This window comes from Camelus bactrianus, chromosome X (genome assembly GCF_048773025.1).
Source record: "Camelus bactrianus isolate YW-2024 breed Bactrian camel chromosome X, ASM4877302v1, whole genome shotgun sequence".
In the NCBI taxonomy this organism is placed as follows: domain Eukaryota; kingdom Metazoa; phylum Chordata; class Mammalia; order Artiodactyla; family Camelidae; genus Camelus; species Camelus bactrianus.
Genome location: NC_133575.1, coordinates 75,024,332 through 75,052,238, shown reverse-complemented (window position 1 = coordinate 75,052,238; position 27,907 = coordinate 75,024,332). Strand labels below are relative to the sequence as shown.

At 36.8% G+C, this 27,907-nt stretch overlaps 1 long non-coding RNA gene across 2 annotated transcripts in view; it reads right to left on the bottom strand.

The window, feature by feature from the left end:
* LOC141576355 (uncharacterized) overlaps positions 1 to 27,259 on the bottom strand; it is a 309,969-nt gene extending 282,710 nt beyond the window's left edge. For both annotated transcript variants that reach the window (XR_012504705.1, XR_012504706.1), the window contains exons 1-2: positions 27,126 to 27,259; positions 18,524 to 18,589 (exon numbers count right to left, since the gene is read on the bottom strand). This is a non-coding gene — a long non-coding RNA (uncharacterized LOC141576355). The remainder of the gene's footprint in view (positions 1 to 18,523; positions 18,590 to 27,125) is intronic.
* Positions 27,260 to 27,907: the final 648 nt, after the last annotated feature.

The following is a 27,907-nucleotide window of genomic DNA, read 5'->3' as shown; positions in this document are numbered from 1 at the left end:
CCCTGAACTAAAATATCCTTGAAGTAGAAACTGGAAAATCAGTGAGTAATTTCCTTACCCACCGAAGAAGTGAAAAAAGCATAACTCTAGCACATCGCTAGGGCTGGATCAGTCCAAGTCCAGAGCTGTTCGTGAATTAAAGACATTTCTTAATCTCCTACTGCTATTAATCCTCCAACCTTAGTAAGCCTTCCTTCAGAGGCTAAGAAAAAATAAGGATAAAGAGAAAACCTTTTTTTTCCCTTTTAACCAGCAAATCACAGGGCAGCAGCCTACAAGAAATAAACTGTTCTTTCCCTCTATGAAAAGGAAAAAAAAAAAGAGACTCTTATACTATGACGGACAAAAATGTCAAATAAAATTAGAGCAAACTGTAGAGTTAAACCCAAAAGGAAACCTTTCTTCTAAATTACTGCATTTTCCTCTAGCTATCAGAGACCTTTTCCATGGCCATTGCTAATGATCTGAATCAAAAGAAAGCACTTTGAAAGCACATTGGAAAGAAGCATGTGTGTGTGTGTGCATGCACTTATGTGTGTATATGTGTGTTTGTGTGTGTGTTTGAAATCTCCGTACATCTTAGGCCTTAGGTTCTAGGGGAAGAAAAGGTTTCCTGTACTACAAAGCAAATCTTTAAAGAATGTGAAAGGAGAAATGTTGCCTTTATGGTAGAGAAGGTTACCTTTTTATCTCAAGATAGTCAAAGAAACATTTTGTCCTTTTTAACTGATATTTAGCCACTTTCATCCTTTTGGCAAAAGTGCTTCTGAACTTCTGGAATTTAAAGTTAAAGTTAACGTACAGGTTTAATGGAAACTCTGATGTGGTTTGGAGCTGATATTACATTATGCAGGCAATTGTGTGTGATAGCCTAGAAAAAAAATGTGTTCATGGAATTCTTTCTCAAATATATATTTCTGGCATTCTCCAAAATTATATGGCACTACTGACATTTAAAATTCTAGAACCAAAGAATAAAGTAGCTTCTAGCATACCTTTCCCATCCCTCCCTGAGTATACCCTCCCTTCCTCCAATTTTATGGATTCACTGTGTTTTCATGAGATAATCCTAATAAAAAAATTCACCAGAGTGAACTTGCATATTTCAGAAGGCCACAGAAAGAAATGCCTCATTCACAGGGAAAACTATGCTAGTTTCACTGATATGGACAGTGGTAGAGAAGTATGTTCCTAGGATGGAGCAGGTGGGACCACATTCTACATGCTAACTAACTCCACAAGGATTTGGAAGCCTATTTTCATTTAAAGACAAAGGGTTGCTAAGGGCAAAGAGTTTCCATATAACATTGTCATCCAAAAATCACCCTTCTTTACAATAATGTGGTAGCATCTAATTGCACTAGAAACCTCCCAGTGTGATCTGTCCACCACCTCCTTTTCCGACTTTATATTTTATCATTCTCCCCCTTGCCCACTACACCCTAGTCACAGTGCTCTTCTGTTTCATGAACACATCACACTGATCTCTGTCTCAGAGCCTTTGTGCTTGTTGCTCCATCTAACTGGAATGCTCTCCCTACTTTTCATCATTCAGAGCTCAGGTCAATGCCACCTCTTCCAAGAGGCTGTCTCAAACCATCCTATCTAAAATACTCCCAGTCCTATCTCAACCCCCACCATTCTCTGCCCCTTGCCTTTTTTCTTCCTAACAGAAGATTTTCAATAAATATTTGTGTCATAAAGGAAGACCTCATATAGTAATTCTTGCAGTGATTCCAATTCCAGGTAACTGTCTGGAGGTCACAGACTAATGCAGAATCTACACCAGGATAAGAAGGACCAAAACAGGTCAATAATTTTTACATTCCCAAATCTCAGTAAATGTAGTATGAAAAAGAAAAAAAATCCAGATCACAAGCTGAACTTCTCTTTATTTTTTTTTTCATTCAATAGATATGATGGCAAAAATTCTGTCAGAATTCTAACCAAGCACTGTCTTCCTTTGGGAGTAGAAAAGAGAGAGGAAATAAAATCAAGTATCCTCCTGTGAGGAACGTCTTACCTACTAGATTGCAATGATCTTGCACGTGCTTGGCACTTACAAGTTAAATTACACTGAATGGACAGAGGACATAGGCTCTGCTACTAAGTGGCTGGGTGAATTTAAACAAATCACCTTAGTGTTTTTATCTGTTACATGGGAGTGAGAGTTTCTGTCCTGTCTAACTCAGGCTGGTTGTGAATTTCAAAATAAATCATGCTTATGAAAGCACTTTATGCTGTCAAGCATCATGGAAGTGTAAAGTATGGTTTTGACAAAAGGGTTATATTTCCTTTTTTATGGTTTTTATAAGTGTTTTATATTTCTTCAAAAGGAGAACCAGAAAATCTTTGCATACTATCCAAGTATTTCTAGAAAGCAAGTGTCTTGGTTGGCTATTAATATTCAAACCCAGTCAAGATTGAAGCTTTCCATATCTTTAATACCTTCTCTAGATCCATACTGGCATATAAAAGAATTATTTTGCAATAGTAAGAACAAATAGCAAGTGCTTCCCTTGTATATAGCAGACTGTAAATTCCCCTGCTATGGGCTAAAACACAGGGCTAGCAATGAAAGATAACAAGTAACTGAAAAGAGCCAGTCTTACAACAGGGGCTATGTAGTACGTTTGAGGAAGCAATGTTTACCTTTACCAGACTACCATGTGGCCTTAAATTTCCACCACTAGAAGAAACACTTTGCATGAACCTGAGTACATTTTAATTTAGCCAAGGCATTCATTATCTTCCTTAAGTGGGACAGCCCACTGTAGCAGAGACTTATTTTTCTGATTAATCCACTCCTACCCACTGTCACTGAGTGAAAAATTCTAATGGAGTCTCTAAGGAAACCAGGAGCAGAGGATCTGGGAAACTGTGCTTCAGTAAACGAGGCTCAGAGCCCGGGGGTCTGATTTGAACATTCGAGGCTTTAAAATGGGCCCTGAACAGCAGCCAAGAGATGGTAAGTAGGGTATTTGAAGGGGACACAGAAACTCAGTCTGGTCACACAACTGGCAGAAATTTAAAAACTGTGGCCATTCAACCCAAACCACTATGTAGTTGGACTTCAGTTCAATGAAAGCTAAAAAGGTTCTTGAGACTCTTGCTTTATCTTAACTAGAGCTCCACCAAAATAAACCAAAAAAATTGTCCCCATGTGTGCTTGATGGTTACAAGTATATCTTTTGGTTTTCGCTAAAGAAAGTATTCTTGATAATGTCCACTTTCATGGATTATGGATCAGTCCAGCTTAATAAAGAAGAAAAGTTACAGCACGAATCCAATTGCTCCAAATGCCCTTTAGTCATTAGAGAAATGAGCGAAATGTGACTCCTTTATAAATAATCAGACTAATTTTATCCCAGTTATTGTGTTTTCAAAAAGGATCTTACTGAGCATTTTTTGTCTGTTTTAAAAATTTTTTTTCCACATAAACTAACTCCAAGATGGCCTACTTATTATTAAATGATAAATTTTGAGGGTCTAATGAGGGTATAATTCCTCCAAACTTTGTGATTTTCTGGCAAGAATATTACAAAGAGCCAAAGGTCTTACTTGGCATCTAATGTGAAAAGCTTCCCTGGATGACTCTAATTTCCTTCCTATTCATCAATATTTCAAATATTTTCTGCCATAAGCCATCACTACTATTTCATTGTTGGCTTAGCTTGCTGTAGTAATAAATATGGATGATTATGAGCCAAGGTTATCATTAAACAAATATAAAAAACATTAATATAAAATGGAGAGCGTTTCTCTGAGGGTCTTCTTGAATCCCAGCAATGAGTACTGAAAGAGTTTAATGGGGGAAAGGAAGGCATTTGTGTGTGGCACACTTAGTGGTCAGAAATGATTTGTAGCAAAAGCATACTTCCAGGGCTGCAGGCCCAGGCAGCTGTCAGATATATAACAATTTTTGAAGTGGCAAGTTTTATAGAAATAACAATGCAAGCATGATGGAGAGGACCTACATGAAGAGCAAAACTGTTTTCCTGATGGTATGGTCTAGAAACCAGTCATTTCCCATCAAAATCATAAGATGTCTTTCATGCAGAGTCAGATTTCCAAAAAAAGGACCCCAAGTATGGAGAGAACAGAGAGTACTTGAATGCAAGAGCCCAGACTAGGAGGCATATTCAGTCATAAAGCAGAAAATACAGCAACTGTGTGGTAAATGTAGAAATGGATAGTGTAGAGAGCACACTGTGGAGGCCACAGAATAAATGAAGAAGCACAAGAAAAATGGGGGGAAATGGACTACAATGAGGATCAGTTAATTATTATCAAACATTTATTAAGAAGAGATTATTTATAATGTGAAAATGAATATATGTATGTTCATGTATGACTGAAGCATTATGCTGTACACCAGAAATTGACACAACATTATAAACTGACTATACTTCAAAATATATATATATATAAATCTCAAAAAAAGACAAGAGATTATTTGTAACTAATTGAATACATTCAAAAGTTTTTTATTACATTATTAAAATATTTGCCAAAAAATTCTCCCATAAAAGGTTAAAAACAAAGCAGGAAAATATTTACAAGTATAAGACAAAGATTTTCTATCCTTATATGTAATTAACCATTACAGATCTATGAGAAAAGGATGAATCTCCATTTATGCCTATGTTCAAATGGTATAAACAGGCAGTGCAAAAAGAGAAATCCATCTGACTATACCTCAATAAAAAATAGCAAAAAAAAAAAAAAGAGCGCTAAACCCAAATGACAATAAATACACAGAAATGTATTCTACCTCATGATAATCAAAAGCTGCAAGTCAAAATAAATTGGTAAGATTGTGATAAATTCCTCAGGACAAACAGCCTAGTTTCTTCATCAGATAAACTGCACAGGGGCGGTGCGGATACTAAGGAGGAGGAATTCATGGTTTCAAAGAAACTCAAGAGAATATGAAGCAGATGCGGAATGTGTGCCATCTCTGTATCCCTCAAACAAACAAATTGTGAGGTAAAAAAAAGTCACTTATGAGGTATCAGGGGAAAATTAGAACACTGGCAAGATATTTGCTAAATTAAGGAATCACTGCTACTTTGTTTAAGCTGTGATAATAGTGTTGTGGTTGAGTATGTTTCTACGAGTCTTCATCTTTTTGAAAAATTTTTGTATTAAACTGAAGAGATCATCATGATGTATTATTTGGAAAAAATACACATGATTATTGGAAGATTAGCATGGCCTTTGTGAAAGAAAAACCAAGCAAATTAGTAAAGCACTCTAGGTTTGGGGGTTTTTTTAAAGCAGTTTGGCAATGCCTACCAAAATGTAAAGGTGATTAAGGTAACTCAGTAGTTGAAATCTTGCTTATAATAGTAAAAGAAAACTGGAAAGAGGTTCAATGTCCACCAAAAGGAGACTGATTCTATACAACGGAACACTAATGCAGTTATCAAAAAGTCAGAGATGAGAAGGCAAATAATTTAATAAGAAATAGGCAAAAGATTTAAACAGACACTTCAAAAAGGAAAATACATTAATAACCAATGAGCACATGGAAAGATGTTCAACACTAGTCATCCGATAATGCAAATTAAAACCCCATTGAGTTATATTTACCCACTTACTAGAATGCCTAAAATTAAAAACTAAAAATATCAACTCTTGGCAAAGATGTGAAATTGGAATTTTCATGCGTTACTGCTGGAAATGGAAAAATCTACACCCACTATGGAAAATAGTATGCCTTACAAAGTTAAGAACACCACCCAGCAATTCCATTTCTTCATATTTACCAAGGCAAATGAAAACCTATGTCCAGACAATAACCCGAATGTGGATGTTCATAGCAGCATTATTCATAATAGCCAAAAAGTAGAAGCTACCCAAATGAACCTCAACTGGCGAAGAGATAAATTGTTGTATATTCATACCATGGAATACCACTCAGTGACAAAAAAATAAAAATGGAATGTCTATAGTGAAAACAACACTGACATATCTCAAAGCCATTACACTGAATGAATTCAAACACAAAAGACTGTGGTTCCATTTATATGAAACCCAATAAAAGGCAAAACTACAGTGACAGAAAACAAGTCAATGGTTACCTGAGGTGGAGGCAGCGGAGGATGTAGCAGAATTGGATGTAGAAATGAGAAGAGGCACCTGGAAGCTTCTTAGGGTGAAGGAAAAGTTCTACAGCCTAATCGCCATGGTAGTTACACATTTGCTTACAATTACCAAAATTAATCAAATTATGCATTTAAAATTAGTGAACTGCATTGAGGGTAAATCATAATTTAATAAGTCGTAAAAGAGTGAAAAACAAAAGTTAGAGGTGGTTTCCCAAACTCCGGCCCCTAGTGGGGGGTGAAAGAAGCAAAGGTAAAAATCCCAGAATAAATCCTGTGTCCCTTTCTAATTCAGAGTGTGAAGGACAATCAGTCCTCTAGTCCTTTCCCCCAACATCAAAACCTCCTGGTGAAGTTGTACGTTATTTACTTGGCTAACAGCAAATTTTTAAAAAGGATAATTCTTCTAAATATATGGTTACCTCCGCGTTTGTAGCATTACAAAATGGGGGGAAGAAAAGAAAGAACTTTTGAATTTGGGGAAAACAGAATAAGTCAGCTTGGTGGTTCACTACAACGCTGGAGGAATTCCAAGGATATTTCAGCTAAGTTATAGAGTAAAAATTTGGTTTATGTGGCCTGATAGAGCAAATCAAAGTCACCTGATGTTAACTCTAAAAGAACAGTCTCCTGACTATTGAAAAAATATCTTGTAAAAATGCAGATCAAAGGGGGTTATTTCTAGATGCAGTCCATCAAAATTATCTTCACACATCTAAGAATTACTATTGGTACATTTTAGCATTGAGACTGTTATAGGTAGTTAAAACATAAGAGGAGGAAACCAAAAAGTGGCTAAACAAGTCCGTTAAAAAGCAGCAAGTTTAGAGAATAAAATGAGTTTCTATTTTGTAAAGTTCTTGGCAGTAGAATCAGAGTATCCCCAAAGGCTGCAATAAGCAGCGCATGGGATAATCGATTATTTGAAAGTCACAGCATCAACACGTAGGGTTATTGGAAATTAGGACTGCTTCACATATGAATAAAGATTATTCAAAAGAGAATGATACATCATCTAATCGTAGTAGTAAGACAGACACACACACCACACTCTACCCTCGAAAGTATTTAAAGAGCAACAGAGAAGCAGCAAGGGTCTGAAACATACTGAAGAAAAGACTGCAGGCCTTAGTGGTTCTCATTCTTTTATGATGGCAGAACTACAACTCTTTTCTGAAAACTCAAACCCAAGTACAACTGGTATTTCAAGCCAGATACCTTCTGCTCACTCTCCAACAAAAATGGTTAGGGTTTCATTCATTCTCAGCCAGCCCCTTTTGATATTTACAGATAAAACCAAACGAAAGTGTAACCAGGACCACACTGAGTGGAATAAACCAGGGGGCCCCTTTCCGCTCAACTACAGCAACAATTTCAAGGCCAATTTTGGACATATCAGCTTTATGAATGCTATTTTACAGTCTCTGTTTTCATTTTAGTCATGTTCTAATGATTTACCTACGCAAGATAGTTCATGGAAGAAAAACTCCACTCAATGCCCTTATCAGGCTTTTGCACTCTTGCTTATTAAGAAGGATGTCTGTAGCTCTGAAACTAAGAAAGGTTTATTCCAGAAGGTTCAACGCACTGTTTCAGCTACTGCCAGAGATTCTCTGGTTAGACGCAGAGTAATGCTTAAGATTTTTTAAGCTTATAATACGGAAATTCTCAAGCACATGCAGAAATAGAGCTAAGATACAATGAACCACCACACATCTGATACCCAGCTTCAACATTTATGAACTCCTGTTCAGTCTTGTTACATCTATGCTCCCCTTTTTCCTTTCCTGACTTGTTTAAAGCAAATCTTAGATATTGCATCATTTATCTAGAAATACCTCAATGCTCAGGAGATTTTATTCAGTTCGTACAACAGCTTAAAGAGGACACAACAAAAGTAAATAAAATTTCAGATATTAAACCCATAACTGGTGGAAAATTCATCAGGCATTTCTGTTACTAGAAAATGTAAGCAGCTCTTTTGCCCCTTTTCTGTTTGTTCCTCTATCTTCCTTAAACCTTAATTATAAAAATGAGATGACTAGATAACATTTAAACTAACTCCTGACATCTGCTCTACTGAATGTACACAATGCCTTGTCTAACCTGTGGATTCCTCTCCTGGATTAAGAGAAGTAAGAATGAAGAATTAAGTAGTTAAAGAATGACTGACTTTCTACCTCCAGTTTCCCCCTTAGTAAATTTGCAGGCAGACCACTTGGGCAAGACAGTACCCAAAGGAAGATCAGGAGAAGTCAGCAGGTGTGCATACAATGGAAAAATGACAAAGAATTGACCTCCTACCTTTATGATTAACTGAGATTGTTTCCCCTTTAAAAATTGTCATAAAAAAATTATACATCATGACCAAGTGGGGTTCGTCCCAGGGACACAAGGGTGGTTCAACATATGCAAATCAATCAATGTAATACATCACATCAACAAGAGAAAGGACAAAAACCACATGATCATCTCAATAGATGCAGAAAAAGCTTTTGATAAAATTCGACACCCATTTATGATAAAAACTATCACCAAAGTGGGTATAGAGGGAACATATCTCAACATCATAAAAGCTATATATGACAAACCTACAGCCAGCATACTACTCAACGGTGAAAAACTCAAAAGCTTCCCACTAAAATCTGGGACAAGACAAGGATGCCCACTATCACTACTCATAGTCAACATAGTCTTGGAAGTCCTAGCCACAACAATCAGACAAAAGAGAGAAATAAAAGGGATCCAAATTGGAAAAGAAGAGGTAAAAGTGTCACTATATGCCGACGACATGTCACTATATATAGAAGACCCTAAAAGGTCCACACAAAAACTACTAGAGCTGATTGAAGAATTCAGCAAGGTAGCAGGGTTCAAGATTAATGTTCAAAAATCAGTTGCATTTCTTTACACTAACGATGAATCAACAGAAAAAGAAAGTAAAGAAACAATCCCCTTTAAAATAGCACCCAAAGTAATAAAATATCTGGGAATAAATCTAACCAAGGAAGTGAAAGAATTATACACAGAAAACTATAAATCATTGATGAAGGAAATTAAAGAAGACTAAAAAAATGGAAAGATATTCCATGCTCTTGGATTAGAAGAATCAATATTGTTAAAATGGTCACACTGCCCAAGGCACTCTACAGATTAAATGCAATCCCTATCAAATTACCCAGGACACATTTCACAGAACTAGAACAAATCATAATAAAATTTATATGGAACCACAAAAGACCTAGAATTGCCAAAGCATTACTGAAAAGAAAGAAAGAGGCTGGAGGAATAACTCTCCCAGACTTCAGACAATACTATAGAGCTACAGTCATCAAGACAGCATGGTATTGGTACCAAAACAGACATATAGACCAATGGGACAGAATAGAGAGCCCAGACATGAACCCACAAACTTTTGGTCAACTCATCTTTGACAAAGGAGGCAAGAATATACAATGGAATAAAGACAGTCTCTTCAGCTAATGGTGATGGGAAAACTGGACAGCAGCATGTAAAGCAATGAAGCTAGAACACTCCCTTACACCATACACAAAAATAAACTCAAAATTGATCAAAGACGTAAATATAAGACAAGATACAATAAACCTCCTAGAAGAAAATATAGCCAAAACATTATCTGACATACATCTCAAAAATGTTCTCCTAGAACAGTCTACTCAAGCAATAGAAATAACAGCAAGAATAAACAAATGGGACCTAATGAAACTTACAATCTTCTGCACAGCAAAGGAAACCATAAGTAAAACAAAAAGACAACCTACGGAATGGGAGAAAATTTTTGCAAGTGAAACCGACAAAGGCTTGATCTCCAGAATATATAAGCAGCTCATAAGACTTAATAAGAAACAACCAAACAACCCAATCCAAAAATGGGCAAAAGACCTAAACAAGCAATTCTCCAAGGAAGACATACAAATGATCAATAGGCACATGAAAAAATGCTCAATATCACTAATTATCAGAGAAATGCAAATCAAAACTACAATGAGTTAGCACCTCACACCAGTCAGAAGGGCCATCATTCAAAAATCCACAAATGACAAATGCTGGAGAGGCTTTGGAGAAAGGGGAACCCTCCTACACTGCTGGTGGGAATGCAGTTTGGTGCAGCCACTGTGGAAAACAGTATGGAGATTCCTCAAAAGACTAGGAATAGACTTACTGTATGACCCAGGATTCCCGCTCCTGGGCATATATCCAGAAGGAACCCTACTTCAGGATGACACTTGCACCCCAATGTTCATAGCAGCACTATTTACAATAGCCAAGACATGGAGACAGCCTAAATGTCCATCAACGGATGATTGGATAAAGAAGAGGTGGTATATTTATACAATGGAATACTATTCAGCCTTAAAAACCGACAACGTAACACCATTTGCAGCAACATGGATGCTCGTGGAGAATGTCATTCTAAGTGAAGTAAGCCAGAAAGAGAAAGAAAACTACCATATGAGATCGTTCATATGTGGAATCTAAAAAAAAAAAAAAAAAGCATAAATACAAAACAGAAATAGACTCACAGACATAGAATACAAACTTGTGGTTGCCAAGGGGGCGGGGGATGGGAAGGGACAGACCGGGATTTCAAAACTGTAGAATAGATAAACAAGATTATACTGTATAGCACAGGGAAATATATACAAGATCTTATGGTAGCTCACAGAGAAAAAAAATGTGACAATGAATATATATATATTCATATATAACTGAAAAATTGTGCTCTGCACTGGAATTTGACACAGCATTGTAAAATGATTATAAATCAATAAAAAATGTTAAAAAAATTGTCATGACTGAGCAGAATCTTGGGACTTGGTCTCGGGACAGGAATCCACCTTCCCCAGATTGCCAGCTTTTCTGAATAACGCACCTTTCCTTTCTACTGACACTTGCCCCTCAATTATTGGCTTTTGAGCCGCGAGCAGTCAAACCTGAGTTTGGTAACAATACTGATATCACTAATTTGGAATTTCAGTACTGTATCATACATAAAGCAAGTGGAGTGATCATTTCCCAAATAGAACAACTTAACGAGTTCTCCCTCAACATTCCCCAAAGGAGGGGAAAATACCATCTTCTTGGTAAATATAAGGCTCTCAGAATCTTTTCTTTTGGGCAAAAGAACTAGAATATTCCTAATAGAAGTGGATTGAGAAGTGCTTTTGTCATGCATAAATTTAACTGACTTCGTAGCGTTCTTCCTCTTCATCTAAAAAAGTTACAGCTTAAATGTTATAGCTTTATAGAATCTGGCCAGAAAGTCATCATTCCAAGATATCTGACTCCAACATTTCACTGCATTGAAAATAGAAAGCTGCCTTTCATCCTTGGGAGGGCACATACTTCAGGTTCTTGATCACTGAAAGCCTCTCACATGGTGAATACCTTCACTATTACCCCGGTACACGGTCAGGGAAATCTAACTTCAAATACATGAGCTCAAAGACTCGTCTGTGGCTTTATGGATTGATCCAAAGCGTAAGAATGAGTGGCCCTTAGCCAGAGCCTCTGTGAAATGTCAAACAGAGTAGCAGCAGAAAAACCTCAGGAAAAGATTTTATTATGATAACTAGAGTCTGACAAATACACGTTAGAAAACTTGATATTGAAGGAAATGAGCAAGGATGAACACGTAACAACTGTTTTAGAGGTGAGAGAGAGGTCTTGCTGTCTAGGCTGTGACGATGCTGCTGATCGTGCTAGCAGCCCAGATACAGGATTTGCAGAGGCTTATGCTCAAGTAATGCCTGAAAAGCCAGAACCTATGGCATCGAGGGGCCTTAAACAGTCACTGAGCCAGATCCTGACAGTCTAAAATGAGAGAAAGATTTTGCTAAGGATAAAGTAAAAAGGGGCACCCAGGAGAGGTTGACTAGCACAAGAGAAAGCCTTAGAACAAGAGAAAATAGGGCAAACACTTCAGGAAGCACTTGGCTCAAAGCCCTCAGGAGTTAAGAAAGAAGACGGTGGCATTAACATTGCTACAGAATATGCCGACAAGTATGTTCAACAACTCTTTTCCGAGTGCTTTGGGTTCTGAGGAGAGCCCTGGGTATTTATCTATAGATACAGGACACAAAGACGGAAGCTGAGAAACAGAAATACAAGTCTGAAACAAGATGTTTCCCTTATTTCTACGGGCTTCTCAGTGCTGTCGGCCATTGAGTCTTCCTCTTCGAGTCATGACATCAATGATGCCTATAACATTTAGAAGCAGGCATAGTTCAACGGCAATCATCTAAAGTATCTAACATTCAGGAGGGCTCAGTGAAGAGTCATTGAGATTGGAGTGGTTATAACTTCTTTTACATATACCACAAGATATGTGATATACTGCTGGAAATAAAATTATTCACCACTCATAAAGGAAGTGGGCAGATCTCATCATTAGGCCCTTGTGACAAACAAAATATTGGGTTTGTGTGCACCCTGAAATTTCTCTTAGTCTCCCCTACCCCCGATATACACATACACACACACACACCAAACACACACATACACACACACACACATTTCCTCCACCCAAAGAGAATTCTGAATTTTACCTAATATAGGAATAATCTCCAAATCGGGTCCAAACAAAAGAATAAAAGTACAATCGTGAGGAATCTTTATTTTCGGCTCACACAGTTCATTGATCTCCTTTCTTCCTACTTGACCAAAGTGGCACGTTCTATTGCTCTGGGACTGCGTGGGTATATGTGGGTGTAGGTGTCAGTGTAGATAGATAGACAGTCAGACAGACAGACAGACAGACAGACAGACAAGGGGAAAATAGTAACTTAATGTTAGGAATATGCATACTGAAAGACTAATAAATACCACAGCAGCAAGGAGAAAAAAATGAAATAACTGAGAGTGAGGTAGTGTCCATTCATTAAGGAAATGTGTGAAGATTCACAATCATTTGCCTTTCTGCCTTTATGTTTCTCAAACAGTTTAAGTAATACTCATAAATTTTCCTGTGTGTTTCTCATTAATAGAGTTTACTGAAAACATCACTCCCCATGTTACATTAAGGGCAGTTTGTCCTATTTAACAGAGAAAGTTATTTTCACTTAAGGAGTTGAAATTACTGTTCATGAGTTTTTCAGTCTTTCTTTTCTTATATATAATCCAAGAGAATGCATATTGGTCCTTTGTGAGGGTGAGGAGAGTAAGGAAAATATATATGTGCTGACAGGAAAGTATCTCCATGATGATGATGAATAATATTACCAATTTTCAAAAGTAAGGTACATAAAGGTAGGTTTACCATTATGCTTTCCTCGTGAATAATGTATGCATTGACTTGGGTGTATGTGCTGATACGTGTATAAAATATGTTTTAAAAATATGTTTAAAAATATTAATGGCTATATCTGCAAAGTAAGCCTAGGAAGACTTCTGATTTTCATTTTATGTCTTATACACTATTTGAACTTTTAATTCTGTGCATATATGACCTCCATTTTTTAATTAAAAGACCAAAAACCATTTCAGAACAATATGAACAGGGTAATACAATTTTTTGAAAACAAAAAAATAAAACTGATTATATTTCCATAAAAATGTCTGGAAAGATATTCTCTAATATGCAGCCAGCAGCCATCTTGTTGTAGAGGCTTTTTGTGTGATTTTAATTTAATATTTTCTTATTGCTTATTTCTATTTCTTATATTTTTACATTGAATATATGTTACTTGTGTAAAATAATTTAGTAAAATATGATTATAATTTTATCCAATTTTATCCATATTATGACTACTGGACTGTGCTCAAAGAACTCTCATTTTGATTTAAGATCCTAATTGTAATTTTAAATTTATATTGCTTTCATCAGAATTACCTGAATATGAGTGAACATAAACAATGATCTCGTTACTACAGAGGTGTTTAGAGAAGGATAGACTATCGTTCATTGGCCATACTTTTACCATAGTGGGAATGAGGGTGGGGGGCACTTTGCATTTATCTTCTAAAGAGGAATGGTTTTAAATAGGAAATATTACATGGGGGAGGGTATAGTTCAGTGGTAGAGGTACATGCTTAGCATGCAGGAGGTCCTGGGTTTGATCCCCAGTACCTCCATTAAATAAATAAAAATAAATCTAATTGCCTCCCTCTCTCCCACAAAAATGAAAAATAAAATAAAATAAATAGGAAATATTACAGATGAGATGGATAATGGACTAATCCAAAATTTGAACATGAAAAAGACATTAAACTAATGGTTTATCATTTATCACCTCCTGTTTTACTATTGGACATTAGTAATGTCTCAGCATTCAGCAATCACAACTGCTTTTTCACTTTCCAAGAGGTCTTTTCTGCTATGGCAAAAATAATCTTCCAATTGTAAGGTGAGGCAGAGACACCAGAAACCCACATGAGGAAACCTGCTCAAAAGTTCTCATGAACCTGCATTATCGAATGGGCTGCCTGACTTGCTGATTCTCAATGATTAGATTATCACCTGTACAATAATCAGGGCTATTTTCTTGCCTCATATGCTCATTTGGCCTCTAAACTACTCTAAAATGATAAGCCTCGGAGAAGAAGAGAAGTAAAATGAGATTAGTCAGGTCAGTTTCCTTTTACTAACTGTGGTCATTTTTGCTGAATATGAAAGTTGAAAACTGTTTAAAAACAAGAGTGTCATGGGTATTTTGACACGGTTTGCATTGGATATGTGGGTTGTTTTGGGTAGTACGGCCATTTTGATAGTGTTGCTTCTTCCAATCAACACTATCAAAGAACATAAGCTATCTTTCCATTTCTTGGTATAGTCTTCTATTTCCTTCATTAATGTTTTACAGTTTTCAGAGTATAGGTAACCTCCTTGGCTAGGTTTATTTCTAGGTATTTTGTTGTTTTTGATGCAATGGAAATGTTTATGTCAGTTATAAAATTCTGGTTTTTGAAGTGGAAAAAAAAGTGAATGAAGGGCCACAAGTGGCAAAAATAACCTTTTTTATGGGTTGTATTCCATTGCGTGTATATATGCTACATCTTCTTTATCTGTTCATCTATTGATGTGCACTTAGGATGCTTCCATGTGTTGGCGATTGTAAATAGTGCTGCCTTTAATAGCAGGGTGTATGTATTTTTTTGAGTTAATGTTTTCGTTTTCCTTGGGTGTATGCCCAGGAGTGGAATTGCTGGGCTATGTGGTGGTTCTGTTTTTGGGTTTTTGAGAAACTTTCATATTTTCCATAGTGGCTGCACCAGTTTACATTCCCACCAACAGTGTACAAGGGTTCCCTTTTCTACACATCCTTGCCAACATTTGTTACTTTTGTTGTTTTCAATGATGGCCATCTGAAAGTTGTGAGATGGTGTCTCATTGTGATTTTGATTTGCATTTCCCTGATACTGGTGATGTTGAGCAACTTTTCATGTTCCTGTTGGCCATCTGCATTTCCTCTTTTGGAAAAATGTCTATTCAGTTCTTCTGCCCATATTTTAAATGGGTTGTTTATTTGTTTGCTTTTTAATTGAAGCATTGTTGATTTAAAATGTTGTATTAGTTTCTGGTGTACAGCATGGATGGACTTGGAGGGCATTATGCTAAGTGAAATAAGTTAGACAGAGAAAGACAAATACTGTAAGATGTCACTTACGTGTGGGATCCAAAAAAAATACAACAAACTAGTGAATAGACTCACATATGTAGAAAAGGAACTAGTGGTTACCAGTGGGAAGAGGGAAGGGAGAGGGGCAAGACGGAGGTGGAGGATTAAGAGATATAAACTATCAGGTATAAAATAAGCTACAAGGATGTATTGTACAAATAGGGAATATAGCCAATATTCTATAAAAAGTATAAATAGAGTATAACCTTTAAAAATTGTGAACCACTATATTGTTTACCAGTAACATATAATATTGTACATCAACTATACTTCAATTTAAAAAATATGATACTGTAAGATAAATAAAGTTTTAAAAAATGTAAAAAAAAGAAAAACAAGAGCTTGAATCGATCATTTATGGATTTCACTCCTGCATGTTCATTTTTTCCAAAATATTGAATGTCGAGAAATTAATCTTGAGCCTCAGAATTTTAATCTGCTTTGGGCTTTGTATCTTTTATGGAATTTTCCCAAACCACTTATATTGGAAGGCTGATCATGAAAGAAGCAACTAGGAGTCCATTCTCTGAAATGAAAATTAAATGCACATGTAATGCTCAGAATTGCCCATATGTGATATCAATTTCCATTGCTCTCAATACTCCAGAGCAACTAATATTAAAGATTTAACTTTGCCTTTTGGTGTGTGTGAGAGAGAGAGAGAGAGAGAGAGAGACAGAGTGTGTTGTGTGTGTGTGTGTGTGTGTGTGTGTGTGGTGGGGGCAGGGGGAAGTAAAAAGTGAGAGGAATATTGAAAGTGGCGATAGGCCTGAGGTTTGTACGTTAAGCTGTTGGATATTCTCTGGTTATGTTCCAATTAATCTCCAGCAATCTTTTGCCTTTCAGATGTTGTCCTTGGGGCATTCTCAGTATCCCAGGTCTGGGTCATTCCTTCCTTTCTCTTCCTCAAAATAGCCCTTTTGGATCCTTGGAGAAATGAGTGATTTTAGGCAAAAAATATACAGAATGAGTCTAAAACACCATGTTGACAAGGAAGCAAAGAAAATATGAAGGACTTCTGGAGTCTTTCAGAAGCCAACTTGAAGAGGTAAAAATATGAGGTTTTAAAATAACTGCCTTTAAAAAACATATTGATCATCTTTCAATGGTGCAGGAAAAGGAATTCATTAAAGACTGGTTAAAAAAAGAGAGAAATAAAGCATTTATCCTGACTTTTTTGATAAACTGTACATCAGGTAACCAAATAGTTTATAGGAAAAGTTCTCCTTTAAAGAACTTACAAAAATATTTTTAGAAGAATGCCAGTTAATAAATGAAGTAATCATAGACTCAGACTATCACCAATTTCAATCTCCTAATAATGAAAGGCTGGCGGAAATTTTTATAATGCAGGGATCAACTTAACAACACCTGATTTCAGTGATAAATCCTAACATCACTAAAGGAGATAACCAGACATTATATACTTTCTAATGTGATACAATAAGAAAGTTAAAATACCACACTTTAAGTTTTATTAACAAACAAAGCCAAATAATCTTGAATTTGATGCAGCTTCTAGATTGAACTCTCAATTTACAGGCAATATAGGGGATGGAGGGACACATTTTTGTTTCGTTTCTCAAATACCACAGGGCTGCAATTAGTAAAATCAAGAATGTCAGAAACTCTATGAGACAAAAAAATCTAATTTCCTGAAAAAATACACAGCAAGGGAAAAACAATGAAAAAGAAATTTTATATACTAAAAGAGATTTGAGAGACATGTAAAACAAACACAACCTTTTGATGAAACTGCTTGGATCTGGATTCAAAGAAACAACTATGAAAATGTCTAAAACATGGGTAAATTTGAACATTAATTGTATATTTGATATCAAGTAATTTATTGCTTTTTGTTTTAGCTGTGATAGTGATATCATTTTTTTTTTTTACAAAAAGAGTTCTTTTGTTAAAAGATACATACTGAAAAGTTCAGGGATAAATTGATATGACGGTTGGGATCTGCTTCAAAATAACCCAAGGAGGGAAAGAGTGGAGTTACAGGTGACATATGACTGGTTATTAGTTAATAAATGTCTGGTTGAAGCTGGATGAGGTGCACACATGGCTCATTATACTGCATTTTCTACTTTTGCACATGCTGGAAATTTTCCATAATTAAAAAAATACCATGTTTAGTTTCAGCATTAGATTACAGGCTTCTGAACACAGTGGGTATAAGGAAATGAGCGGCAGAATGACTAGTGTTCCAATAGAAAATTTCCTTTACTTATAAACAATAGAGAGAATAATAAGAAATTCAAGCACAATAGTTTTAGAAGCTAGATTAGCTTATTTTGAACAATTACGCTATGCACATTCTATGAGGGATTAAACTTTAACACAGCAAGGCTTTGAAGATAAATACAAGTTTACTTATGTATAAATCACTACCTTAGCCAATTCAATTCTGAAAGTCCATGAAGAATACTTCTAAGGTTTAGGAATTTCAATAGTCAGATAATGTTATTTGATCTATTAACGTCTATGATAAAAAGAGAAAGTGAGCGTCTGATCTTTTGCCACACTGTAATAAACTGGAAATCAATGAAAATTGGATTGTTTTGAGCTAAATGTATGCCTTCTTGCTATGCTGCTTTTTTTCCTCTTTTGTCTTAATTAATGCTTTTCCCCCTGATATTTCATTACAGATCTGGAAGGTAGGTAGTGCAAAATTATGTAGGCCACGGCCTCAGAATATAGCACAAGAAACAATGTGTTAGAAAACTAAAATCAATGGGGAAAATATTAGTTAAATTTTAGCCCACTTACCAAAGTCAATCCTTTCCAAAGCTGTTTCCATTTGGTTTCCCTGATGCAAGTTTGTATTTGGTGAAACTACAAAATAAAAAACAGGAAGAGTTGTCAATGTCTAAGCTATTGAATCAGGCTTAGTTAGCAGTCTGGATGTATCAGTCTAGACAAGAGCAGTGGGCAGAATTTGGCTCTGCGAGGGGCAGAAGAGCACTGAAGCAGATGAGGGCAGTATGTTACCGAACGCAAGTTCCCGCAACCGAGGCACAGTGAGGCCAAACAAAACAAAACATCAGAGTCTGGAGCAGAGAAAGGTTTACTGCATGGATGAGCTAGGAAAATGGGTGGCTCCTGTCCTCAAAACCCCGAACTCCCCAAAGGGTTTCAGCAAAGCATTTTTAAAAGCCAGGTAAGGGGTGGGGGTGGGGGTCCCAGAGTATGTGATCAGCTTATGTACGATTCTCTGATTGGTTGATGGTGACCAATCCTTAGGCGCCAGAAGGTCTGGGGGCTACGCACGCTCATGATCCTCAACTAGTTAATTTCTCCCATTCCCTTGTGGCTTTAGAATCTGAAAAACTCAGGAAATATGTATGAGATACTATTATCTGGGTACTTCAGAGAAGAGCTACAGCAGAGGCTATGGGGGAGGGGGTCTGTCCCGGGAAGGCCCCATAGGGTCCTGCTCGTTATGTATACACCAAAGCTGCCTTCAATCTCACCATAGTGCCAAATAAACACATGAAAAATGAAAACTTCAGTTTGATCTCACAGCGGAAAACATTCAGATATTTCAAAGCCTTGGCAATTTTCACTTTGCAGGTTTACTCACCTATAATATGATTCTATAGATAAGTCCATGAGTGTGTGATTTCATGCAATTTGTTTGGCTGTGTCATGTCATGTATCAAAGTGACAGTTTTTATCACCAGAAATGCCTTGTGCCAAGGATTATCTTTTGAAAGCAGTGGAGCTTATCAGAGTTTTACAAAGAAGTAAATGGCCTCTATTTCAAAAATAGAGATCCAGAACATGGAGCAGGAGAATAATTGCTGAAATATCAGTCAAGATACTTTGGAATTTTGCCATAATTCTGGCACTTACTAGCTGTGTGATGATGGGAAAGTCACTTCACCTATTGACCCCAATTAACACATTCTTAAAATAAGCCAGTTGAATTAGATTATCTACATGGCACTTTCCAGCTCTAATTTGTTCATTCAACACATACTTAGTTCTGGCCTACTATAAGGATACAACATAGCAGCTAAAAGCACGTTTCTGAAATCACAGCGCCTAGGTTTGAATCATGTGTCCATCTTTCACGTGCGTGTCAATGGACAAGATATTTTAACTCTGTGCTTCAATGTCCTCACCTATAAAGTGGGGATAATAATAACCTACCTCATAGAGTTGCTGTAAGAATTAAGGGGAAATGGTGTATTTAAAGCATTTAGAACAGTTCCTGTCATTCAATGAATGTTAGTGATTATTATTATGAGCTAAGTATTGGAGCTACAATGGGAAACAAGAATGAAAGAGTCTCTGTTCTCAGAAAGTATCTAGAAAAGAAGGGGGAAAAAGAAATGACAAGCATGAATAAAGGTATGACAGTGAAAGTAGTTGCTAGGGAGAAACAGAGCAAGAAGCCTCAGGGGGCCTTAATGTAACTTGTAAGGAAGAATTAAACTGAGAAAAGGACAGTAAGAAGTAGCTAGGGGAGGGTATAGCTCAAGTGGTAGAGTGCATGCATGAGGTCTGGGTTCAATCCCCAGTACCTCCCCCAAAGATAAATAATAAACCTAATTACCTTCCCCTGCAAAAACAAAACAAAACAAGAAGTAGCTAGTTAAGGAGGAGGGGAAGAATATATTCCAGGCAAAGGGAATGGCATGTGCAAAGGCTGTGCTTCAAAAACTCCTATGGGCTAAGGCATGGTATTTATTCATATAAGTATAATCCATACAGCAATGACCATACATTAAAAATGTACCATGACCTTTTTTTTAAATCAAAACATACCATTTTTGATAGTATAAAAGGAATAAAAAAGCAACGGCCGAATGGGAGAAGATATTTGTAGCACATATATCTGCCCTAGGACTCATCCAGAATATATAAAGAAAAGAACATACAACCCGATAGAAAAATGAACAGAAGACTTGACCAACAGATACCTCATCAAAAGGCTCTCTAAAGGGCCAATACACGTACAAAAAGCACTCAACTTCATTAGTCACTGAGATAACATAAGTTAAAACCACAATGCAATACCACTACACATCCATGAGAATGGCTAAATTAAAAAATAAAAATCAAGGGCTGACAAGTTTGTGGAGAACCTTGGACCTTCATACACTGCTCGTGGGAATGTAAATTTGTACAGACACTTTGGCTACATCTATTAAAGCTAGGCATATGCATATTTTATGAGCCTGCTACTGCATGCCTAAGTATATGCAAAACAGAAATGCAGACATATGTTCACCAAAGGAGAATGTTCCTAGCAACACTGTGCTTAATAGTTGAAAATCTGAGTGTTCATCAACAGTAGAACAGATAAATAAACCATGGTATACTCACACAGTGGGATGACAATGAGTTATCTACAACTAAACCCAAAGATATGGAACCTCACCAACATAATAGTAAGTGGAAAAATGCACACACACACACACACACACAAATTATGATTCCACTTATTGAAACTATAGAGCTGGAAAAAAATTCTATAGTGGAGGTGACTCTGAAGGAGAGAGTCATGACTTGAAGGGAATGCACGATTCTGTCACCTGATGAGAGTGCCGGTAAAGTACCTGTCTAGGAATCATACTTGGCTCCCTATTTTAAAGCGGATTGGCAATGTCTGTTGGAAACAGAACTGACATTTTTCTTGCAGACCTTCCACAATTAAGAGATGATCACAGCAATTCCAAGAATTGTATGAATTTGCACTTCCATCTCCCCTCTGTATCTAGAAGGATGATCTTTTCAAATCCAGAATCATAATTAAAAAATAGTAAAATGTCGAGGGACCACTGACCATGTATATAATTTGCAACAATGAAACCAATAAAGCAAGGTGGCTGCTGACAAGTCAGGTATTGTAAATGATAGGTTGGGCATTTTCTTTATGAATAGAACTTTATATTCTCTACATCTATTAATTGTATTCACTCATGAAAGCATTCATATTGGTGATATAATCCTCCTTGTGACAATCAACTCATGTTCTTCAGATTATGAGTATCTAATTATTGGATTCCTCACCCCTCATCTTGCTCCCATCCATCCTGCCACATTATGTACCCCCTACCCCAGTTCACCCAATCTCGGGTAGGGATAGGGGTCTCCTCATTCTCCATGGGGTAAATGAGAGAATCATGGCAGATCTACTTAACTTTGTGAGGATGAGGCTCTTGGAAAAGTTTTGTAGTTGATAAATTTTCAACCAAATTAAGAACCCAACGAAGCACACTGAATAATGGTCACCCAAAGGGATCAGGTCCTAATCCTTGAAATTTAAGGATCTTGACATTGCAATATTATTCTGGATTATCCAGATGGGCCCTAAATCTAATCACAAGTGTCTTTATAAGAGTGAGGTAGAAGTGAGAGGATGAGAGAAACAAACAAGGGAAGGCCATGTAAAGACAGGCAGAGATCAAAATGATGTGGCCACAAGATAAGAACACCAAGGAATGCCAGCACCCTCAAGAAGCTGGAATTGGCAAGGAACAGATTCACCCCTAGAATCTCCAGAAGGAGTGCAGCAATGCCAACACCTTGATTTCAGTTTAGTAAAACTGATAAGAAATTATGAACTCCGAAACTGTGAGAGAATAAATATCTGTTGTTTTAAGTTTGTGGTAATTTGTTATAGCGGCCAAAGGAAACTAACACATCAACCATCTCATAAAAGGAAAAAATATATATATAAAATATTATGAATATGTGCACATAAGAGATGGGCAGAAATTCAATATGGTATATATCTTTCTTTTTCTACCCTTTAATTAAACTGTTAGCTGATCACAGAGAAGAAGAGGCTCCACCCACCTCCCCGATTCCCAATGCCCAGCACTCTGCCAAGTATACACCAAAGTTCATTTGGGAGTAAATAACTGATAAGAAACAGTATTGTGCATTTCTCTGACATCTTCAGGCACGTTAACTTCTAAGTTGAAACTTATAACATACTAAAAATTTAGACACAAACAAAATACATGATCTTGCTAATCAAAGTGTGATCTGATAACCAACAGCATTGGCATCACTTAGGAGCTTGTCAGAAATATAGAATCTCAGGCTCCACCCTAGATTTACTGAATGAGAATCTGCTTTTAAGTAAATTCCCTGATGATTCCTGTACACATTAATGTTTGAGAAGCGCTGAACTATAAGATAATCAGGAAAATATAAACTGCTACTGTATAGCACAGGGAACTGTATTCAATATGTTGTAATAACGTATAATGAAAAAGTATATATATAAATATATGTATAAACTATCACAACATTGTAAATCAACTATACTTCAAAAAATAAAATTTTTTTAAAAACTTACTTTACTGTACACCTGAAACATTGTAAATAAACTATATATACTTCAATTAAAAAGGATAAGAAAAAAAGAAAATCTGAACTGATTATTTGATAATATTATGAATTACTGTTAACTTTTTTTAGGTGTGATAATGACATTGGGTTAAAAGAGTCCTTTAGAGATGTGTACTAAGTATTTATGGATGAAATTATATGATGTCTGGGATTTACTTCAAATAATTCCGGAAGTGGGGATGGGAAGTAGATGGGGGTATACAAAGGACAAGTTTGGCCATAAAATGATAATTATCGAGGCTGAGTGATATATACATGGAGGTTCATTATACTATTCCCTCTACTTTTGGATATGTTTGAAATATTCCATAATAGAATATCTGGTGTAGGGTAATTTTTTTCCCTGGTAGACCTTATGTCTGTTCACTGGCATTCTTATAAAAACTACCCAATAGCTGAACTATAATTTAGATACAACTAATTTGGGAAAAAATACTTTGTAGTGATCTCATATTTCTCTCTACTCCTACTGTTATCTGCGAGGGAGTTTGGGACCAAGGGCAGATACAAATAACCTTGGAGAGTGTGCTCATACAGGAATCTGGAGAATTATGTGGCCTTCCTGGACTTGGGTACAAAGCCTTCTCAATGCCCAAAACACGTAATCTGAGCAGACAGTCTTCCAGACACTGTGTACAACCAGAATGCTTGATTAGGGAGTGAGAACTCTAATTGGACAACCCTTTAAGGGATGGATGTTATGGCTAAAGGACAAGGAATGGGATTTTCTGGTATGTCTTTAAGGATGGTGAGCACAGAATCAAGCTAAGTAATAGCAAATGGGATCCATTTTGCTGGCATCACCTTAGCATCATCACAGAGAAAGTATTTGTTTCCGTGGTACATACTGTACATCTACCACCTCACAGGCAGGGGTCTGACAATGTGCGTCAGATATTTAATTTAGCTCCATTCCCCTCATTGGGGGTTTTCAACAGTGATTACTATTCTTCTCTTTCACTCATCTGCCTCTGTTGCTACCATGGCAAAGAAGCAGCCGCAGCTCCTCCTGCAATGACTGGTCGCTGGGTGTGCTGGGTGTGCTGAATTTCTATCTGGCTGCAGCAATGTGTTAAGCCTCCCTCTTGCTAGGCAACAATGCCTTCATCAGTACTGAAGCTTCAATTCATCTTCCAGTTATAATTGAAATATTAATTCAATTAAAATCAGTTTGCCTACAGAAAACCAGAAGATTTTTATCCCTTTCCCCACCGCATTTTCCTGAATCCCTCAGAATTAGGGAGAAGGTTGTACATATTACTATTCTTTAAAAAGGATGCTCAATCCTTCTGTCTGCTCAGGACTCCCAGTTCTTGGTAAATAATCGGGTCACATCCAAATTGGAAGCCTAAAAGAACTGACTGAAAAATTGGATTGAACGACATGATTGTGACAGAATTTATCTCCATCTCACTGCTTCAGGAGACTAGGAGTGGCTGGGTGGGGAGTGAGGAAATTGGGAGCTTCTCTAGCAATGTAAGTTTACAATGTACATCTTTCAATTAAACTGCATTCATTTTTTAAATAAAATTAATGAAATTTGTTCTGCAGTCTTTTGAATGTAAAATCCCTTTAGCTCTTAAATGCATGATAGGTTCTAATCTTTGGGCTCAGTCTATAGGAACTCCAAGTTCCAAGTAGATCTTTATTATACCAGAATGTAGCTAAAGACTGAGATCAATTACTGCAGTAAGAGATCTGTGGATCCTAACACTGATCCCAGGCTAGATCTCAGGCAGATCCTTTATAATGTGGAAGAGTCAGGTTGAAGCCAAAATGAAATCTCTTGGTCAGAAGTTCTGGATTATCAGTTGCTGACTGGTATCTAATGGGACAGATACTGGGAGTCATTTCAGTCCTCTCCTCATAATCCTTGGGCTCTCCAATCCCCACAACAACAAATGTGTAAGGTAGATATTATTGTGCACATTTTGCAGATCAGGAAATTGAAGCACAGAGATCAAGTGACAAAAACACCTTTTGAAACTTCTATTCTAATCTACTTTGTTGGGTACTCCTACCAAATTTAGTCCAGTTTTCTTCAAAATGAGTACGTTACACTCCTGATAATACATGAAGACTTTTTCCAAGGAGTGCCCAGGCATGGATTATTTTTTAAAAATCCTTTTCAAAATCTCGACTTCCATATGTTATTTTTTTCTGTTGTAATATCGATCATTTCCTAAGTCCCATTTCACCACCACCCTTCTCCTGTTTGACAGAAGAAAAGCATACCCCTTAACCATCCAGAACCTAATTTATTGGTGAGTGTCCCAGATGGTATGCTACAATATGGAGGAACCTCCAAAAATATTTTGCTCAGTTAAAGAAGTCAGACACAACGTACTACTTGTTCTATGATTATGTTTACATAAAATTTCCAGAAAAGGTAAATCTATATAGGCAGAAAGCAGAACAGTGGTTGCTTGGGCCTGGGGTTGGGAGCAATGATTGATGGCATACAGACATGAGTGAAAATCTGGGGGATGATGGAAATGTTCTCAAACCATACCGTGGTGATGGTTGCACGACTCTATAAACTTAATAAAAAATCATTGTATCGTATACTGACAATGGGAACATTTGTGACATGTAAATTATGCCTCAATAAAGCTGTTGGGGGAAAAAAACTCTAAGGAACCATACAAAGGGACAATTAAGAAATACTGCTGTCTAGTTGCACTATGATGTTTGGGAACAAATCCATTTGCAATTCAGGTGATTTCCAATTCTTTGCTTTCAAGAAAATTGAAAGAGTACTCAATCCAGTTATTAGCTGGCAGGACATTAAAAAAATAATTCTTGATGATAGATCACTATCTTATTTTTGGCATATAATGCGGAAGGAAGTCAAAGAATTGAATGATATTGCTATATCCTGGATTCTCTGAGTAAATTTCCTCATTACTTACATTTATAAAACTAACAAAAGAGATATAGGTCTGATGATGAACTGTCTCGTTACACTAATAAGTAATATTAATGCATATACACAAATTAATGACAGAAATCCATTACATTTTAAAATGCATTTCAAATTGCATATTCAGTTTTAATGTTTAACAATTATTAATCAAAAATTATATATTTTAGGTTGTTTTGATCAATGTTCTATGATCAATAATGATGAAAATAATGCAAATCTAGGGAAAAATGTTTTAACCTGGAGCCTTATAATGAGAGGATCTATAAAAAATTAAACGTGAACATATTTACGCATTTTTGTCGCACATAAGTATTATAGGGTAATCAACAAAAACTTTTCCAATGTAAAAGTATAGTGTAATAACATTAGAGTAAAATTCTGTGGGGGTAAGAGTGCGGAAGTAGAAGTTCAAGGAGAAAAAGAGATTATGTAGAATTTTCAACTGTTAAAAAAGAGCTTTTTCCTGAATTTTAAACGAATAATGGGTTTCATTCCAGTATTTAGCTTCCATTTGGTACATCTGTAATACTGACAAAATATGTTTGTTTACACACTGTTGTACATGTACTTCAAGAATAGGCAAACTAATAATCCTTTGTGATAAAAGTCACAATAGTGGTTATCTCCGGGAGTGTTTTGACTGGGAGGTACATGAGAGAGCCTTCAAAGAGTATCGAAATACCCTGAATAAGTGGGTCTGCAGGACTGAACAGCAGTATGCATACGCATCCAGCAATACCTTCAAAATCTCTGCTTTACTGTATTCATTTATACATCAACAAATGCATTAAAAGAAAACAGCGTATTTACAGAACCCTAGAAATCATATCCTTTGCAATTATTTTAAACTCATGTGGAAAAAAAAAATCAGTCGGTCATCTTCAAAACGTGCAAAGGGGTAGAGACTTTGTCACAGTTCTTTTAGGAGGCATGTGTGAGCAAGAAGTGTGAGGACCACTGAACTAGCCTTCCGGACCGGAAAAGCCATAGTGGCCGCCTCCACTGTGCAGGTGCAGCTCTCCTAGCAGCAGTTTCACTCCCACCTCCAAAGCTGCCCCCACCTCCACCTCTAACCTGGGCCTCTCCGGCAGTCGGTAGCTCACTGTCCACCTTCATTCCGGGACTACACTTCCCAACAATGCAACCTTGCTCCTGGTGGAAGTTTACCTTCCTCACGTTGCATGCTGCACTGTGACGTCATACATTCAATAGCAGGAAGGGGTAGAACCGGTCTGGGCGCTTTGCTCTCTGGGAGTTGTAGTTTTCCGTGCGCGCGTCCTGGCCGGGAAAGAACTACAGAACCTTTCGAATCTGCAAGAGCGAGGCCGGGGGTTGGCGGGGGGCGGGTGGCGGGATGGAAGAAAAGAAGAGCCGACTTCCGTCTGAAGAGAGAACCAGGCAGAGCAGGAACGGAGAAGTGTTGTGTAAATCCCAGTGGATCCTAGCAATTTGGCGAAGCACTGTGGACTGCACCTGGCATCACCAGATTAAAAACTAAACTGGATTTTAAAGAAATAACTGTAGTGATTTTCTGGTTATAAAGGAAATGCTTATTCATGGTAGGAATATGGTAAAGTATAACGATGAAAATAAAAATCACAGGTCATCATAGCGCCTAGGGACATACACTTACATCATTTTATACTGGGGAGTCTGTTTTGTCAAGTGCTAACAAATGCAATTAAACGCTGCATGACTTGAAATGGAGAGGTAGCGCTATTGAAAATGAAGACAAAATTGTAGATATTATGTATAACTAGAAAATTCACTAACATCAAATGGAAAACAATAAGATATAATAAGAGAGTTTTGCAAGGCGGCTGCATATAAAACGCAAAATAAACAAAGAAAAATTA